This window comes from Festucalex cinctus, chromosome 6 (assembly GCF_051991245.1).
Source record: "Festucalex cinctus isolate MCC-2025b chromosome 6, RoL_Fcin_1.0, whole genome shotgun sequence".
Classification (NCBI taxonomy): Eukaryota; Metazoa; Chordata; class Actinopteri; order Syngnathiformes; family Syngnathidae; genus Festucalex; species Festucalex cinctus.
In genome coordinates, this window is record NC_135416.1 from 26,736,719 (window position 1) to 26,755,696 (window position 18,978).

The window sequence follows — 18,978 nt, forward strand, 5'->3', positions numbered from 1 at the left end:
GCTGAGTGCTAGATGTCAACACTCATCCCCAAAAAGTAATTTCGGGCTCGTGCCGGAGTTGACACTTGTAGCGGCTGTAGTGACTTAAGAAGATCTGTCATGACAGATGGGCAAAGACTGGGAAGAAGGACTGGGGAGATAGAAGGATGAGCATGAAGAAGGGAGAGGAGTGCAGTTGTCAGCAGAATCAGATGGCGGTCAGGCAGACAGGCTTGAAGAAGATACAATTAAAATGTGGAGTTAAGACGGCCTTTGAAGTTGGACATGGTGCATAACACCCTTAAAATTTGAGAAGCCAGCCATTCATCTTCTTGTTATGGCTAGTTAAGGATGTTCCTTTTGAAAGATCCAATTTGAGAAAAATAAACTTTAATTCCAAGTTTGGAAAAGTATAAATAAATTAAGAGTTGTAATAACCAGCTAAGATTTTCAACAATGCTAAAAAGGCATTAAAATAGGAATAAAAAATAAAATAAAAAAAAGAATAGTCACTTTTTAAACATGAGTGAGGGATTTGTTCAAGAAGGTGGGAGGGGGGCACTGGGGATGAATAATTACTTTCTCTGCCCACTCTCATGTCTTTCAATTGCAATCCTGTTTTTTGGTGGCTTCAAAGTTTAATAATGTATAGGCTACAGACAACGTCTGTGATGTTTGGCCTAATCCATTTAGGCTTGGCAAACCGGCTGGCATGGTTAGCAAAATCTATCTGACGCTCACCACGCCATCCTGTACTCATAATTCTTCCAGGGAAACAGCTTTCTGCGTGAGTTCATGTCCCAAATGTAGAAAGTGAAGTTTGGGCCATCAGCACACTTTAGGAGACCTGATTTCTCCTTCAGTGCTTTGCTCTTTCCTTTGAATTTTGGTGACACTATGAAAGGACCGTTCTGAAAAGGGAAGAAGAAAAACTGTCGGCTATGTGTCCGATTGGCACCCTATCATACAGTATGTTTTTCAATTCTGATCATAGGGTCTCTCTCTTTGTATGTTATGCATTAATTATATTTAAACGGTGATTTCATTATAATGCTGATGTAAATAGTACTTCATTTATATTACGCTTTCCCACCTTACAAGGCCCTCAAAGCACTTTACATTAGACTTAAGAAGATCTGTCATTCTGTCATTGTGAGACGATCACTCTACCACTGAACCACACCGCCCATGTGATCTGACTGTAAATGTTAAAATATTTGCTCATCATTGACAATAATACATCCTCAATTTACGAACACAATGGGTTCCGAGAGGCTCTTCATAAGTCTAATTGTTCATTAGTCCAGCTACATGAAATAAAATCAATATATATTTCTATATAAATGTATAATAATGAATAAAAATGTATATTTTTTAGATGAAGAAAAAAAGGAAACAAATACAACAAAATGAAATTATATACAGTACATATTCTATAGACACGTATTGGTACGTCTAAACATTTTAAAAGTTAAGACAATGTATGCAACGCAATATCATTGCGGTCTTTGGGGCCAAATAGTGCACAACACAGCCAGTTGCTCTTTACCAGCCGGGACCTTTATAATAAATAAATAAATAAATGAATAAATAAATTATAGGTGAGCATGATAGGGAGGGGATGGGGAACGAGGAAGTTGGTGTATGTTTCTGGTGAGTGGATTAATTTGTTTACAGCTGTCGAACTGTCAACCAAGATAGCATTTAGCATCCAACACAAGCACAGGTCAGCAGATTGACTAGCGATCTTAATTAGCCATTCCTTTATCAGCCATGCTAAATAAAGTTTACGTACATAAAGTTTACTTGTGTGGAACCGTGCAAATGACACTGCAAGTGTGTTGCACAATGACCGAGAGACAATAAGACATACAGCGAGGGACGGAGGAAGAGATGAGATGCCAGTATGACTAGGGATGTAATAATATCCAAACATCACAATACGCTATTATCACGATATGAATTTACAAGGATACAATAATAATACAATAATACATAATAATACAATATTATAATATAATAATACAATAATAATTATGATACAATAATTATCACAATATTGGGGGGGGGGGGGGTGGCGATATTTAAAAAAGATCACAATATTGTAAAAAAAAAAAAAAAAAAAAAAAAAAAAGCTCATACTAAAAAAAAGCACAATATTGTGCTTTTGTACATAACAGCAATGCATATAAACCACCTACAATCTCTAATAACAATATTGAGGCACTTACTTGCTAATTCAAGCACACATTGTTCACTTCACAAGCGAATTAGGTTCCCGTTCATCTGACAATTAGCATAAATTTTAAACATCGAAGGCCAAAATATCCCTAATAAAAATTATATTGCATTAATAAACTAGCCACTAGAGGGTGCTAGAACTGCACAAATGGAAATCAACCTGACTTTTTTAACTCTTTGCAATCCGCCGACGAACTAGTTCGTCATGTGACACCCGGTGGGCGTCACCCGAAGACGAAAAAGTTCGTCAAATGTGTTTTTTTTTTTTAATGAATGGGTGGATGAGACTCTTGGGCAGTTTCCCTCTGAATATTAAGCCCGTGAAGCACTTTAGTGACGAACTGTGCCCTCTTGATGGCAGTGATGGTCTCTTTACACGAGAAGGATGTGATTTCCTAGTAAAGGCGGAGTGTTGTGGAGTGGTGGGGGCCGGTGGCTGGGGGAGAAAAGACGAGTGCTAACGGCGGCTAACCGGAGGCCGCTAAAAACAAAAGCTCACGCTTTTGAGCAGAGCGTTTGTCACGATCGGTCAAGAGATGACGAATAGAAAGATCAAGGAGCCGGATTCTGCATAAGAGAGTGTGAAAAGCGACAAAAACGTCACGGGCGCCCACTTCAGAAGCCACCGCCTCCGGCGTTCTCTGAGACACGGAGTGAAAGTTTGCATCGTCGTATCTCTGACCAGTCCACGTCATCTGACGAGGAATCCGTGACGATTTTGGCGAATTCGAGCCGCCTTCACCAGTTGAACAGATCAATTCAAGTGTGGCAAAGGTAGCAGCAGCAGCGATTTATCCCCGAAAGCTCCTGGAAGCCCCGGAGGTAAGCTAACGTTTAATATTCTGTAAATCGAGTGATCACAATTGTCCTAGTTCAGTATATTGAATGTGACAGGGATGAAATGACTTGGATGGATGAGAATATTCACAGACATGCTTCTGTATACTGTATGTGCAATGTCTGTAACCTCGTACTAACTAACGCATGTTGCACAACATTCGATTACAGTTGGGGCAGCGTACACAAATGGCCCCTTCGCAGTCACACGCAGTGCGACCGAGAGGTAAAAAAAAATCACAATACCTTGCAACAATAATAAAAATTACATCTTGATCACAGTATTTTCTGTAATTTACAGAAGCAGCTACTACACTGGCAGAGGCACAAGCGTGTGAACATCTTGCAGTGTCCCCCTGAACGCAGAAGAAAGCTTCACACGCGATCACACAAAAGACACTATTGGGTTTCAAAACAAAACCCATGCACCCATTCATGCATGCATATTTTGTAAATAACCCCAAATTTGTAAATAGTTTATCAAATGTGAAAATGGAGCTGTTATTTCTGACACGACGAGGTAAGGTAGGACTCAGACGCAGGAGTAAGGTAGGCCACCAAGGCAACAGGTTTATTTCCGGCCAACAGCTGTCTCCTCTCAAACTGAGAGGAGAACGGGGAAGCAAAAAGGTGGAGAACAAAAAGCGCTCCACTAGGGAGGAAAAAACAGGCAAAAGGTACTGGGGACAACAAAAGGCGCTCCGCTAGGGAGGAAAAAGGGCACAAGGCAAAAGGGGTAACGAAAGGCGCTCCACTGGGGAGGAAAAGGCTCAAAAACAAGGCAAAAATACAAGGCAACATGAACGAGGACATGAGGACTGTGGGACACTTCCATGCACTGACTGTGACACTTCGGCACTGAGGGGAGAATGCAGATGGCTTTTATTGTGAGTCTTGATTGGTGGCAGGTGGTGGTAATCATGGGCGGGGACCGGTAATTAGGGAGCGGCAGGAAGGGCAAGTGACCTGGGGTGAGAGGAGAGTTAGGATTTTCAAAACAAGACAGGAAACATGGACACAAAATAAAAGCATGGGCCGTCACGCCGGTGGCGGCGTGACAATTTCCCTGTATAGTACGTAAATAGCGCACACGCACGAGCACGCACGCACACGCACGAGCACGCACACACGAGCACGCACACCCACACACATGCACAAACATTCCTGTAAATAATCAACATTTTGTAAATAGTTTGTGAAATGTGAAAATATTGCTGTTTACACACGCTATCAGATATGTAAATAAATCCTTATTTTGCTATCAAAAACACATTTTCATTTTTTTTTCATGTTTTATGGAAGGCAAGGACTGTTGAGATATTTGAGATGTCACTAAACCAATGAATATTACTGTAAAAGTCACTGTTTTGCAGAAAATGCATCATTTCACAAAAAGCTTCATTTCTCCTGATTTTGCCCGAGATTCTTGAATTATGTCAAATCAAGCCATTTTCAAATGATGATTACTAAAGAACAAAATAAGGTAGAATCATACTTTTTTTTTCTAATGAAAGAGGAGACCCCAATCTTTCACCATGTCTATTTAGTTATAGCACACAATATTCTAATAAGCATTGAAAATGGGTGAAAATATGCGAAATCTGGTGGGATTCTGGAGTTACCTTGTCAGAAAATGCGTGGGATTGAAAGTGTCAACAGATCTGTTCCTTTTAAATATTGTGAACATGACGACGATGATATTGTGGCAGTTTTAATATCACGATATTGCCCTTATAGTTACATCCCTAAGTATGACACGGTGCTGTTGGGCAGGGTTGTGGCAGAAAGGGGAACTACAATACAGTACCGTATTGCATGAAGTGGAACACTTAAAAACATGAACATTAGAGCACACTAAGGCATTTTATCAGTCAGCGTTTGTTCGTATCTGCGAATGTTTTTAAGTCGGCTCAATCTTCATAAATAGAAGACTACCTGTAGTGTTCATTACACCTCCTAAGTTTCCATAGTTAGATATATTTAATATTTTATAGGATACTTTGCATGAAAGTGAAGCTGGACTCACTCCTACAATCCCGAGTCACTTATTGTGGCAACGCCGGCAAACAAAATCTGGTTGAATTTGTAACTTAATATGATGTACTTCCGGGGGAAAATATGACATATTTGACATACAGTACAGGACACAAACACTGGGACATTATAAATAAAATTTGACCTAAATAGTTATAGTGATTTATCCACACCATATGTTGTCCAAAGCATTAAAAAAAAAAAAAAAAAAAAAAAAAAACCCTGACATTCAATTATTTGAAAATGTATTATTATAATCAGCAGGCATATTGTTTCAAATCGGTTACCTTAAGTAAAATCTGGCTTTGCAATGTGGCCAAGGTAGAATCTGGCTTGGTTTAGATTTGGTGTTGGGTAAATAGTCCTTGCGACATCCTGAATGCTGGATGAGTTAGCCTGCATGCTATTTGGTACAGTAGCCAGCTGTGGAGACCAAAGATGTATTAGCTATAGAGCAAGCCAAGTGTTTGGCTCCAATAAGTTAATTAGAACTCATTGAATTCTTCAGCGATTTTCACGCGGATTGGTTTGTTATAAACATCAAAAATGCAACTATGATACAAGTCACATGTCACTTTATAATTGGGTTTTTAACATAGAGACCATCGTCGGTCTTCCTGTTCAACATAGCAGCCACTCAGACTGAAAGCTCTATGTATTGATATAGATATCTATGCTGACAGCCACCATGTTTTGCTTATTTTTTCTAAATGATTGCCAGCCCACAAAAAGTCTTGCCCATCTTGGTAACACCAATCAATCAATCAATCAATCAATCAATCAATCAATCAATCAATCAATCAATCAATCAATCCTGCAGGGCAATTAAAAGGCACTGAAAGCACCAAAGTTAGAGTCACAATAAGTAGTCAGGAATAAGTCACAATAAAATTAATTACAAGCAACAAAAGAATGGGACAGCATTCGCTCAGTGTAGCACCACAAAATACAAGTATTAAGGGTTCATTCACTGACCAACTGTCAAAATATGACAAGCTTGGAATGAGACCAGGAAAAATATGGTCTGTGTTCCACTCATGTCTCTTATCTGTTGGTATTGTTGTTAGTTTCCGTCTTGCGCAGTTGTCACTGTCTCGCCTGGTGACAAGATATTTAAATAGCAAGTGCACACCCGTGGGTGTGTTGATCATAATACGAGGTGTGGTTGGACACATTGTTGGCACATTTTGGATGCAGTGCAATGTGTCTGCTTCAGTGACTGAAAAAACACCTACAGTAACACCTTGTCTACATTCATTATTAAATAGATCATACCAGTCGACTGTTGGGTTTTGTTCTCTCTGCTTGTTCCACAATCAAGCATGCAGTACACAGCACAAGATTACAGCTAAAACCAAATATAAATTAGAAATCAGATTTAATAAATGACTGCTGTGATCCCCACAAATCACTGTCAAATGATAGGAGATTGTCCTAGGGCTGTGCAATTAATCGAAATTCAATGACACATTTGATTATTACACCCCACAATTACAAACTTGGAATAATCGTAAAAACACTAAACAAAATAATTACTCATACTCGGGTTGAAACCAGTCCTCGTAATTTCTCTCTCGGATACTTGCTTCGGAGGTCGTTGTCAAGTCAACGGCAGTAGTCTATGCATGACAGTACATGGCGCAAATGCAGTGAGAAAAGCCAATTTCAAGCCATTTCTATATATATATATATATATATATATATATATATATATATATATATATATATATATATATATATATATATATATATATATATATATATATATATAAATTTAGTTTTTTCACAAAGGAACTTACAGATAGTGTGTTTCAAAGAATTTTATTTATATTATTTTTAAAATGTTGAAACATTCTCTTCCTTTATACCAGTGCTTCTCAATTATTTTCTGTCATGCCCCCCCTCGGAAGAAGAAAAAAAAATTCATAGTAATAAAAAAGCAAGCTAAACTTGTAACATGACTGGACACTGTAGACGGAAGTGACAGCAGTCTGCAGTTTAACAAAACACGAGACACTGAGTGAGAAATGGCTCTTTGTTTTCCATTGATGTTGTTATTGTAGCTATGACAACTTGGCCATGATGTACTCCTGTAACCCTGACCATGTTTTTGACTGACTAAAACTGACCAGAAAATGTCACTATGGACATCATCAAAAAACCAATGTATTTTTCTTTTTTTTTTTGGGAAAATAGTCAATGTCAATAATTTTCAGGAAGAGGTTGCATAGTCAAAGACATCCAATTTGAGATCCGTTTTCACATGTTCTGTTAGGCGTCCAAAACAAAGTTGCCAGAAAATGCTTGTGAAAAGGCCCCTCAGTAAACGAGCCCTGTGAGCAGCATTACACATTCACAACTTTGTGTCAGTGGTTGCATCCTTATTGCTTTTATGTCTATTACCTAATCTCAACTTTTGTCTATTGCTTTTTTTTTTTTTTTTTTTTATGTTTGGGCTGAGAAAAAGAACTGTTTATTCATCTCACACAAAACTCACAGCTCAGTGCTGTTATCATCTTAGGAGTATTGTGGTTCACACAGCTGATGCAAGTTTTGAAAGTGGCTTTTGAATGGACGTTTTATGAACAATTCATTCATCTCGCCTTCCCTTCTCTATACACTTTGTAACGCGTGATGGTTTGGGCGGTGCAGTGCCATAGAACGGATTGTTACAACTTGTCTTTCTTGGGGGTGCACATGAGCTGGAACCTATCCCAACAGGCTACGGACGAGAGGGTATTCATACTTGTCATCAGTTATTCATAGGGCACTTGTAGTCTAGGTTATGACCATTCACACATTTTAAAGTAATACACCATGTTCAAACGATTTTTTTTTAAATCAGATTAATCACTCTTAAAATTTTGATCAATCATGATTAAAAATCACTGAAAAGGCTTTTTTAATCATCACTTTTTGCGCGCCAGATTTGAAGGGTACCTGTTATTGTCATGGTTCGGTTCTCAGCCCTGTTGTGCTTTTGTTTTTTCAGTGCCTGTAACGAGGGGGGCGTTCCCCAGCGCCGCACCTGCAACATGTTTGCAATCAAGACTTTAAAAGGACTCCGAGCAGCACAGCCAGCTGTCGGATTATTATTTGCTCACCATTGTGTCCAAGTGTTCTCTGCGTTCCCATGTTGGTAATATTCTTGAATCTGTTTTGTTCCTCGGTTAGTTGTATTCACGTGAATGTATCCGCGTCGCCTTTTGTTGTTAATTCTGTCTTTGTTTGGTTCCGTGTCATATTTCGTATAGTCCTTGCCGGGTGCAAGGGTTTTATGTTATTCTATTCCGTCCTTGCCTTTTGCAAGTGTTTTTGTTACATTCGCGTTCCTTGCCTTTTGCAAGTGTTTTTGTTACATTCGCGTTCCTTGCCTTTTGCAAGTGTTTTGTGTTCCATTCGCGCTCCTTGCCTTTTGCAAGTGTTTTGTGTTACATTCGTGCTCCTTGCCTTTTGCAAGTGTTTTGTGTTACATTCGCGCTCCTTGCCTTTTGCAAGTGTTTTGTGTTACATTCGCGCTCCTTGCCTTTTGCAAGTGTTTTGTGTTACATTCGCGCTCCTTGCCTTTTGCAAGTGTTTTGTGTTACATTCGTGCTCCTTGCCTTTTGCAAGTGTTTTCTGTTACCTTCGTGTTCCTTGCTGTTTGCAAGCGCTTTTTGTACTCCTCGTTGACTTGCCTGCGAGCAAGCTTGATTACTCGGTTTGCCAAAGAAATAAATCGAGATAGTTTTCCTCCTCTGAGCCTGCATTTCTGGGATCTGTTTTTCATCGACTCTGCTGAGTCGTTACAGTTATGTTTTCATTCTTTCGATATTTAATGTTTATGAAGCTGTCTTTAAATTTTTGATCCTTCACACTCATCCTCCTATTTTTCTAATAAATAATTACTTCCATAATTTAAACTAAAAAAAGACCCTAAAATTTTGAGATGCACAAATTTTCTGAATGTCATGCGCAAACATTTAATAAATGCTTCACCTTAATGCATGTAGTTGTTTATTGCTCGAACACAACCTGTGCTATCTTTAATGTAACCATCCGCTTACAGCTAAAGGATCATCTGCAGGCAAAATTTATCGTGTGATTAATTTACGTTAATACATGATTAATGCAGTTTTTTGTGATTAATCAATGAGTTAACACTTTAACATAGACAGCGCTAGTAAAAACATTAATCATGAAAATCGGTGATATCGGATTCCCTGATAATTTTTTTTTTAAGTTGATTAAGTATCAAAATAATAGAGTGCGCAGTGCCATCTTGGCCAGGCAGTTGTTACATAATCACTGTGACTTAACGCATGCTGTAACATGCAATTGATTTTTTTTACTACTTTCCTTAACTTTTTGCAATAAAAATGCCATGTTATCAACAAGTATTGCCATAGCTTAGATTTTGACATGACCAAAAAGTAGAGCAGATTTTAGACAAGCTAAAAGTAGGGCTAAGTTGTGGCGCAGGTGGTGCATTCAGACTCCCATTCACCTGAGGTGGGCATTTCATCAGTACTGACGGACTGTCCATCAGCCCATTTTTCTGATGAATGTTGAGAACCTTTGAAAAAAATGATGGACTAAGAACTGACAGAATTGGGTTTTCGTCTGTCAGTGTAATCGTCACTAACGTCTCAGCTCGTCACTGATGGGTGTCCAGTTTATTGATGATTGCTGGATGACGGCCTGAAGAACAGAATGCCCACATCTGTCTGTCCGCCCTAAAATAGGGGTGATGACGGAATCATGGTTAATATAAAATGGACTGGCAGACTGACGATAACAGTTTGGTTTGGCTGGAAAAAATGACAACCTGACGATGACGGATGGCCAAGACGCTGGCCAATGTGCCTCCACAGCATCAGCTACTGAACATTGTATGAATTAGTCTTTTTTTTTTTTTTTTTTTTTCTCCCATTATGAGGAGAGAAGACAATGTAGGTCCTGAGCTGTAATATTGTTCCAATGATCCTGGGGAATTTTCTAATCCAAAAACAAATCTATGAAGACCCATTGTGGGATTTTTCCCAGATTGCTGCTTTCCAGCAAATGGATAAGGAAGTGGACAGTTCAAAATCACACAAGACTGCAGATTAAAAGAAGCATCAAAAGGCAGTGGATTGTTGAAAACAATCCTTGAAATTAGGATGAATTGACAAGGCGAGGTCAAGTAGGACTCAGACGCAGGCGTAAGGTAGGCCACCAAGGCAGCAGGTTTATTTCCGGCCAACAAAGGTCTCCTCTCAAACTGAGAGGAGAACAGGGAGGGGAAAAAGTGGAGAACAAAAAGCGCTCCACTAGGGAGGAAAAAACAGGCAAAAGGTACTGGGGACAACAGAAAGCGCTCCGCTAGGGAGGAAAAAGGGCACAAGGCAAAAGGGGTAACTAAAGGCGCTCCAAAAGGGAGGAAAAGGCACAAAAACAAGGCAACAACGCTAGGCAACATGAACAAGGACATAAGGACTGTGGGACGCTTCCATGCACTGACGGTGACACTTCGGCACTGAGGGGAGAATGCAGCTGGCTTTTATTGTGTGGGTTGATTGGTGGCAGGTGGTGATAATCATGAGCGGGGACCGGTAATGAGTGAGCGGCAGGAAGGGCAAGTGACCTGGGGTGAGAGGAGAGTAAGGATTTCAAAGTAAAACGGGAAACAGAGACACAAAAATAAAAGCATGACCCGCCACGCCTGGTGGCGGCGTGACAGTACCCCCCCCTCAACGGCCGGCTCTTGACGGCCCAGGAATGTCAGGGTGTTCAGCATAAAAATCATCAATTAAAGAGGGATCAACGATGAACCGGGAGGGGACCCATTGTCTCTCCTCCGGGCCGTACCCCTCCCAGTCAACTAGGTATTGTCTTCCGCGGCCCCGATTACGCACCTCTAAGAGTTTCCTGACCTTGTAAACGGGGCCGCCTTCAACCATCTCTGGGGGGGGTGGGTCGGGTTCGGAGGGCACAAGTGGGCTTTCGTGGACCGGTTTGACTTGACTGACATGGAATGTTGGATGAACTCTGAGGGATCTTGGCAGGCGGAGTCGAACGGCGGCGGGACCTATGGACTTGGTTACTGGGAAAGGCCCCACAAATCGCGGGGCCAGCTTTGGACATGGTACCTTGAGTCTGAGGTGCTTGGCTGATAGCCAAACTCGCTGGCCTGGGCTGTATTCAGGTGCCGGTCTCCTTTTCCGGTCGGCGGCCCTCTTCACCCGGTCTCCCTGGCGTTGAAGCGCCGTCCGGGCCGCCGACCAGACTTTGTGGCACCGACGAACCATGGCCTGGACCGAGGGAACCGTTGCCTCCTCCTCCAGTTCAGCGAAAAACGGTGGATCGTAGCCATGGACGCATTTAAACGGGGTAAGACCTGTGGCAGATGTGGGCAATGAGTTGTGTGCGAGTTCGACCCATACCAGGTACTTGCTCCAGGTGGTCGGGTTCTGGGAGACAAGGCATCGGAGACCGGTCTCAAGCTGTTGATTTAGTCGTTCGGCCTGTCCATTGGCCTCAGGGTGGTATCCAGACGTCAGATTGGCTTTGGCACCCAGGGCTTTACAAAACTGTGACCAGAAGCGGGAAACGAACTGTGGTCCACGGTCGGAGACGATGTGCAGAGGGAAACCATAAAACCGGAATATGTGGTGGATCATGATGTTGGCTGTAGCTTTGGCGGATGGGAGCTTGGATAGTGGAATAAAGTGAACCATTTTGGAGAACCTGTCGACAACGGTGAGAATTGTGGTTTTACCATGGGATAGGGGCAGTCCGGTCACAAAGTCCAATGAGATTTCTGCCCATGGCCTGGATGGAATTGGTAGTGGCTGAAGAAGGCCCATCCGGGACTGAGTCGAGGACTTGTTGCGGGCACAAGTGGGACAGGCAGCGACGTACTCTTTTACGGTGGTTTCCATGGCCGGCCACCAGAATCTCCTGGCAACAGCATACATGGTCCTGCGGACTCCAGGATGACAAAACAGCTGTGAAGTGTGAGCCCAGTGTATCACCTGAGATCGTAGTTCCTCAGGCACGAAGAGTCGACGTGGTGGACAAGACGTGGGGGGAGTGACGTTGCGCAATGCCTCCTTGACATCGTCCTCAATTTGCCATCTCATGGCTCCAACAATGCAATCCCGGGGCAGGATGGTCTCAGGCTCGGCCTCCAATAGCTCGGATTCGTGGATTCTTGACAATGCGTCTGCTTTGACGTTTTTGCTGCCTGGTCTGTAAGTTAAAGAGAATATAAAGCGGTTAAAAAACAAGGACCACCTGGCCTGTCGGGGATTGAGTCTTTTGGCCTGGCGTAGGTACTCAAAATTTCGGTGATCGGTCCAGATCACAAAAGGCATTTCAGCGCCTTCCAGCCAGTGTCTCCATTCTTCTAGGGCCACTTTTACAGCGAGAAGCTCCCGCTCTCCGACTGAGTAATTGCACTCAGCCTTGGATAATTTACGTGAAAGAAATGCGCAGGGATGTGTCTTGCCGTCCTCTTGACAACGCTGGGACAGCACCGCCCCAATTCCAACACTGGAGGCGTCTACTTCCACCACGAATTGGCGTTTGGGGTCTGGGACTCTGAGAATTGGGGCATGGGTGAAGCGTGCTTTTAAGTCTTTGAATGCCTTTTCGGCTTCCGGGTTCCATGAAAAACGGACTTGTGGGGAGGTCAAGGCGTGTAGAGGAGCGGCAATGGTGCTGAAGCTTCTTATGAATCTGCGGTAGAAGTTGGCGAATCCGAGGAACTGTTGAACTTTCTTCCGGGAGTCTGGCGTGGGCCACTCTCGTACGGCGCTGACCTTGTCCGCGTCCATTTCCACTTTCCCTGGTGACACGATGAATCCCAGGAAGGAGATGGTGTTAACATGAAATAGGCTCTTCTCAGCTTTCACATACAGATGGTGATCCAAAAGACGTTGGAGTACTCGGTTTACATGGTCTCGATGGCTCATTAGGTCAGGTGAGTAGATCAGAATGTCATCCAAGTAAACGTACACGAAGTGATCTATGAAGTCCTTGAGTACCTCATTTATCATTGCCTGGAAGACGGCGGGAGCATTCGTGAGGCCAAATGGCATGACCAGGTATTCATAATGTCCCCGAGGAGTGTTGAAGCCTGTCTTCCATTCGTCCCCCTCACGGATCCGAATGAGATGGTAGGCGTTCCGCAGATCGAGCTTCGTGAAGATCTTGGCTTGTTGCAGCTGATCGAACACCGAGGACATCAAGGGCAATGGGTACCGGTTCTTGACAGTGATGTCGTTCAAAGGACTGTAATCAATGCAGGGGCGTAGGGATCCATCCTTTTTACTCACAAAGAAAAAGCCCGCTCCTGCAGGCGAGGAAGACGGTCGGATGAGGCCGGCTTTCAAGGAGTCATCAATGTAGTTGTTCATGGCCTGGCGTTCGGGTCCTGAGACTGAGTACAGTCCCCTTGGGAATGGTTGAACCGGGATTCAGATCGATCGGGCAGTCATATGGGCGGTGTGGAGGGAGAGTCATGGCTTTGGTTTTGCTGAAGACCTCCCGCAGGTGGTGGTAGCAGGAGGGAACAGTGTGCAAGTTCGGGTACTCTTCTTGATCCGGTGGGACGAGAGTCACCTGGTGAACCTGGGCTGTGGAGTTTCGGAGTGCCGGTTGTTCCGACCCGTGAGAGCTGCAGTCCTTTCCCCACTCCAGAACAACTCCAGTGTTCCAGTCGATTCTGGGGCTATGTAGACACAGCCAAGGGTATCCCAGCACCAAAGTAGGGGAAGCAGCGTGGAAAACGTGGAAACGGAGAGTCTCGAAGTGAGGTCCGATTCGGACTTCCAGAGGTTCAGTAATATGGGTGATTTTGAAGAGCTCCTTGCCATTCAGCGCTTTAGCCAGGATGGTCGCGGAAAGGGGTTCGGTGGAGCATCGTATTTGCCTTACGAGCTCCCAGTCCATGAGACTTTCGTCGGATCCGGAGTCGATAAGGGCTGACAGAACTGTGGTGACATATCTGAATTTGCGTGAGTCTGTGGTTCTTGGCTGGTCGGGGTGACGGAGAACTCACCGGAGGGTTGCCCTTCGTGGTGCAGGCTTCCACCAAGTGTCCAAGACCACCACAATAATAGCAACGGCCCTCTCGGCGTCGGCGCTGTCTCTCCTCCGGCGAAAGCCGAGCCCTTCCCAGTTGCATGGGTTCGTCGCTGGCGAGGTCCACCTCTCCTGGTTCCGGTCGGGAAGGAAAGATGGGTCGCAGCCTTCTGGCCTCCGGTGGCCGCGTCCAGGGGGTGGGTTCCTCCCTCCTTCGCGGTCCGCCGATCTTGGCCAGCTCCTGACGACGATGATCGGTCCGGATGGCGAGGGAAATCAAGGCGTCCAAGTCCACGGGGAGATCTACGGGAACCAGAAGCTCTTGAATGGCAGGTGAGAGTCCTTTCAAAAAATGGTCGTGAAGTGCGATGGCGTTCCAGCCACTGTTTGTTGCCAACGTTCGAAAGCGAACTGCATAGTCGCTGACAGATTCTTTGTCTTGCTGAAGTCGGCTCAGTGCTCGTGCCTTCTCTCGGTCATTGTTTTCTGGATCAAAAACTTGGCGCAAAGCGATTTGAAAGTCCTGTACGCTTTGGCAGACCGAGGAACCCCTGGCCCATTCCGCGGTCGCCCAGGTTTTGGCCCGACCCGTCAGGTGAGACACCATGAAGGCCACTCGGGATCGGGCTGTGGGAAATGCCTGTGGTAACTGCTCATAATGAATGTCGCATTCCGTGAGGAAAGTCTGACAGCGTCCGGGTTCACCGGAGTATCGTTCTGGGGAGGCCAGTCTCAATCCTACCCCGGTGAATGGCGTGGTCGATACAGAGAACTCAGGGTGAGGAATCTGTCCAGTGGGAGCTGGCGCTCGACGCCGTGAAAGTCTTACCAGCTCGTGGACCTGGCTGGTCAATTCCTCCATCCGGGACAGCATGGTCTGTTGGATCCGGTCCTGGTTGTTGAGCCGGGCCTCCTGGCTCTGCAGTGCGGCCTCGACCGTGCCTGCTGGGTCCATGCTGGCCGAAGTGTACTGACAAGGCGAGGTCAAGTAGGACTCAGACGCAGGCGTAAGGTAGGCCACCAAGGCAGCAGGTTTATTTCCGGCCAACAAAGGTCTCCTCTCAAACTGAGAGGAGAACAGGGAGGGGAAAAAGTGGAGAACAAAAAGCGCTCCACTAGGGAGGAAAAAACAGGCAAAAGGTACTGGGGACAACAGAAAGCGCTCCGCTAGGGAGGAAAAAGGGCACAAGGCAAAAGGGGTAACTAAAGGCGCTCCAAAAGGGAGGAAAAGGCACAAAAACAAGGCAACAACGCTAGGCAACATGAACAAGGACATAAGGACTGTGGGACGCTTCCATGCACTGACGGTGACACTTCGGCACTGAGGGGAGAATGCAGCTGGCTTTTATTGTGTGGGTTGATTGGTGGCAGGTGGTGATAATCATGAGCGGGGACCGGTAATGATTGAGCGGCAGGAAGGGCAAGTGACCTGGGGTGAGAGGAGAGTAAGGATTTCAAAGTAAAACGGGAAACAGAGACACAAAAATAAAAGCATGACCCGCCACGCCTGGTGGCGGCGTGACATGAATATGGAAAATAGGAGCGATAAAAAAATAGTGAAATGAGAAAACTGTGTGGAAATAGATAAAAAAAAATAATAGTTGAATAATTAAACAAAAACTCATTCCTTGAAATGCTAATGTTCAGACTTTACAGGTTCATAGATTATGTAAATAAATAAATAAATGAATTAAAAAAAGCATCATTCTGTATTTTTACTTAAACCTACCTAAATGCGACAAAGCAAGCAAGTAAACACAGAAACCCTAAAAACACTGTTGTCATCCTCTGCCAGGTCATTAGTTAGCCATGTTAATTCGTAAAGAAATATTTTGTGTGTGCAGACGAAGCTTTTGCGCTTCTTGGTGTCATCCAAAAAAACAATTAATACACTTGCGTATCGGTTTAGAATTTGACATACTGTATATCCTTAAGAAGTTATACTTCAATACTTGCAAGAGCCAAGATTTGAGCCCTTTGCACTGTGAAACATTCAGATGTGCTAACTAGTAGCGATGTAACGACATCCAAACATCACAATATGATATCATCACGATGTTGTGGGGAGGTTGGCGATACAAAAAAAGTCGCAATATTATAAAAAAAAAAAAAAAAAAAGGAACCTACTAAAAAAAAAAACACAAGATTGTGCTTTTGTACATTACAACAGTACATATAAACAACCTACAATCTCAAATAACACTTCATATTGAGGCACGACCGTTGCCAGTAAGTCGGATTCGTTTCCAGTGAGGGTTGGACTCCGCCAAGGCTGCCCTTTGTCACCGATTCTGTTCAGAATTTTTATGGACAAAATTTCTAGGCGCAGCCGAGGCGTTGAGGGGTTCCGGTTTGGTGGCCTCAGCATTGCATCTCTGCTCTTTGCAGATGATGTGGTGCTGTTGGCTTCATCAAGCCGGGATCTCCAACTCTCACTGGAGCGGTTCGCAGCCGAGTGTGAAACGGTTGGGATGAAGATAAGCACCTACAAATCTGAGACCATCGTCCTCAGTCGGAAAAGGGTGGCGTGTCCACTCCGGGTCGGGGATGAGATCCTGCCCCAAGTGGAGGAGTTCAAGTATCTTGGGTTCTTGTTCACGAGTGAGGGCAGGATGTCGCGGGAGATCGACAGGCGGATCGGTGCAGCGTCTGCAGTGATGCGGACGCTGTATCGGTCTGTTGTGGTGAAGAAGGAGCTGAGCCAAAAGGCAAAGCTCTCGATTTAGCAGTCGATCTACGTTCCGACCCTCACCTATGGTCACGAGCTGTGGGTCGTGACCGAAAGAACAAGATCCCGGATACAAGCGGCCGGAATGAGTTTCCTCCTCAGGGTGTCCGGGCTCTCCCTTAGAGATAGGGTGAGAAGCTCGGTCATCCGGGAGGGGCTCAGAGTCGAGCCGCTGCTCCTCCGCGTTGAGAGGAGCCAGCTGAGGTGGCTCGGGTATCTGGTTCGGATGCCTCCTGGACGCCTCCCTGGAGAGGTGTTCCGGGCATGTCCCACCGGCGGGAGGCCACGGGGACGACCCAGGACACGCTGGAGGGACTATGTCTCTCGGCTGGCCTGGGAACACCTTGGGATCCCGCAGGCGGAGCTGGTTGATGTGGCTGGGGAGAGGGAAGTCTGGGTTTCCCTCCTAAAGCTGCTGCCCCCGCGACCCTGTGGTGTATTGCTTTAAGCCATTGTTTATGGTCGCACGGTTGTGACGTCACAGCGACCGGCCCAAGAGAGTTGTGAAAATGAGACAATAAAAGTTCAGTGAGCACAAGCCGTCGTCCGCTCGTTATTGGGGCATAACATTGGCGACGAGGATGGAGCATCCGCTTGCACCCCTGCCTCCTTTTCTATCGCTACCGGGCGAACCGCCAGTTCCGTGGCCCCGCTGGTACGAGTCATTTACGACGTTTATCGAGGCTATTGGCTTGGCCGACGCTAGCGATGCTCGGCTAAGGTCTATGCTAGTCCACAGCCTGGGCTGCGAGGGACAACGGATTTTTCGAACTCTTGGACCCGCACCGAAGTTTGATGACTGTGTGGATTTGCTGTCCGGACATTTCGCTGCTCCACAGAGCGTTATAGTACGCCGCATTGTTTTTCGCCAATGCATACAGCGGCCGGGTGAGTCTGTTAACCATTTCGTCGCCGACCTCCGGGGTTTGGCTAGCCTGTGCAAATTTGGAACTTTGGAGGAGGAAATGATTCGGGATCAACTGGCAGAGCACACGACCAGTCCCCGACTTCGGGAAAAACTGTTTATGTCACCGGACGACAAGACTCTGTCGAAGGCAGTGGAGTTGGCTTTCCAGCTCGAGTCGGCTGCTAAATTGGCGTCTCAGCTGGCGGCTCCGGGCCCGCCCTCTCCTCGCCCCGCTGCGCTGGCGCAGGCTGTAGCTCCGTCGGCCCCTCTCTCCGAGCCGTTTCCTCCCCCCGACGAGCTCGAGGTGAACGTCGCGGGACGCCGGGCCGCTACACCCCGGCAGCATTGTGGGAATTGCGGGTCGCCATCTCACCCTACACGAGCGCCCGGCTGCCCGGCCACGGGGCAGCGGTGCCAACGCTGCGGTAAGATGAACCACTTTTCCCGGGTGTGCCGTTCTGCGCCGTCCTCTGCATCTCCCCGGCCTAGTTCGTCCACAACAACCATACATTCAGTAGGCTCCGGTGCCAAACCATTTAAGTGGTGCACGGTGGAACTGGACGGTGTTGAACTTTCACTACTACTAGACACGGCGGCTTCCAGATCCATTCTGAACGAGTCCACAGTGCGCCGACTTTTCCCTCGGATGTCGATTGAGGCTGGAGCGGAAGTTCTTTACGGTTACGGGCACACTAAGATTGGCATGGTGGGCACTGCCACCTTCGCTGTGCGTTATGGCTCCACGGTCCTCCCAAAATTTACCTTCCAGGTGTCTCGCCAGGGTGCCAACCTCCTCGGTTTCGACCTGTTCTGCGCCCTGGGCTTCTCCATCACTGACAACCTGGGTGCCGCCATACTGACGGTGGCCACGCCATGGTTACACCGCTGGGCATCCCTCTTCACAGGGCTTGGCTGCCTTACTAGCTTTGACCACCAGCCACTGGTGGATCCAGCTGTGACCCCAGTCATCCAACCTCTGCGGCGGCTGCCCCTGGCCCTGCGTGATGATGTCACGGCTGAGCTGCACAAACTCCTCGATGCTGGCATCATCGAGCGGGTGGACGCTTCACCTTGGATCTCCAATCTGGTCGTAGCAAAAAAAAGAACGGGTGGCCTGCGGCCCTGCCTCGACCTCAGGCGGGTGAACGAGGCAGTGATCCCCGACAAGTACCCTTTACCCACCACGGAGGAGCTTTCGGCCAAG

The 18,978-nt window shown here is 45.8% G+C and overlaps 1 protein-coding gene and 1 long non-coding RNA gene across 6 annotated transcripts in view; one reads left to right on the forward strand and one right to left on the reverse strand.

Annotated features, from left to right (window-relative positions):
• Positions 1 to 18,978, reverse strand: part of LOC144020088 (axin-2-like) — a 371,050-nt gene that overhangs the window by 31,659 nt on the left and 320,413 nt on the right. The gene's annotated exons all lie outside the window — the stretch shown is intronic.
• LOC144020979 (uncharacterized) lies at positions 2,564 to 3,563 on the forward strand. Its single transcript, XR_013284017.1, has 3 exons — positions 2,564 to 3,042; positions 3,229 to 3,283; positions 3,359 to 3,563. It is a non-coding gene; the product is annotated as an uncharacterized LOC144020979 (long non-coding RNA).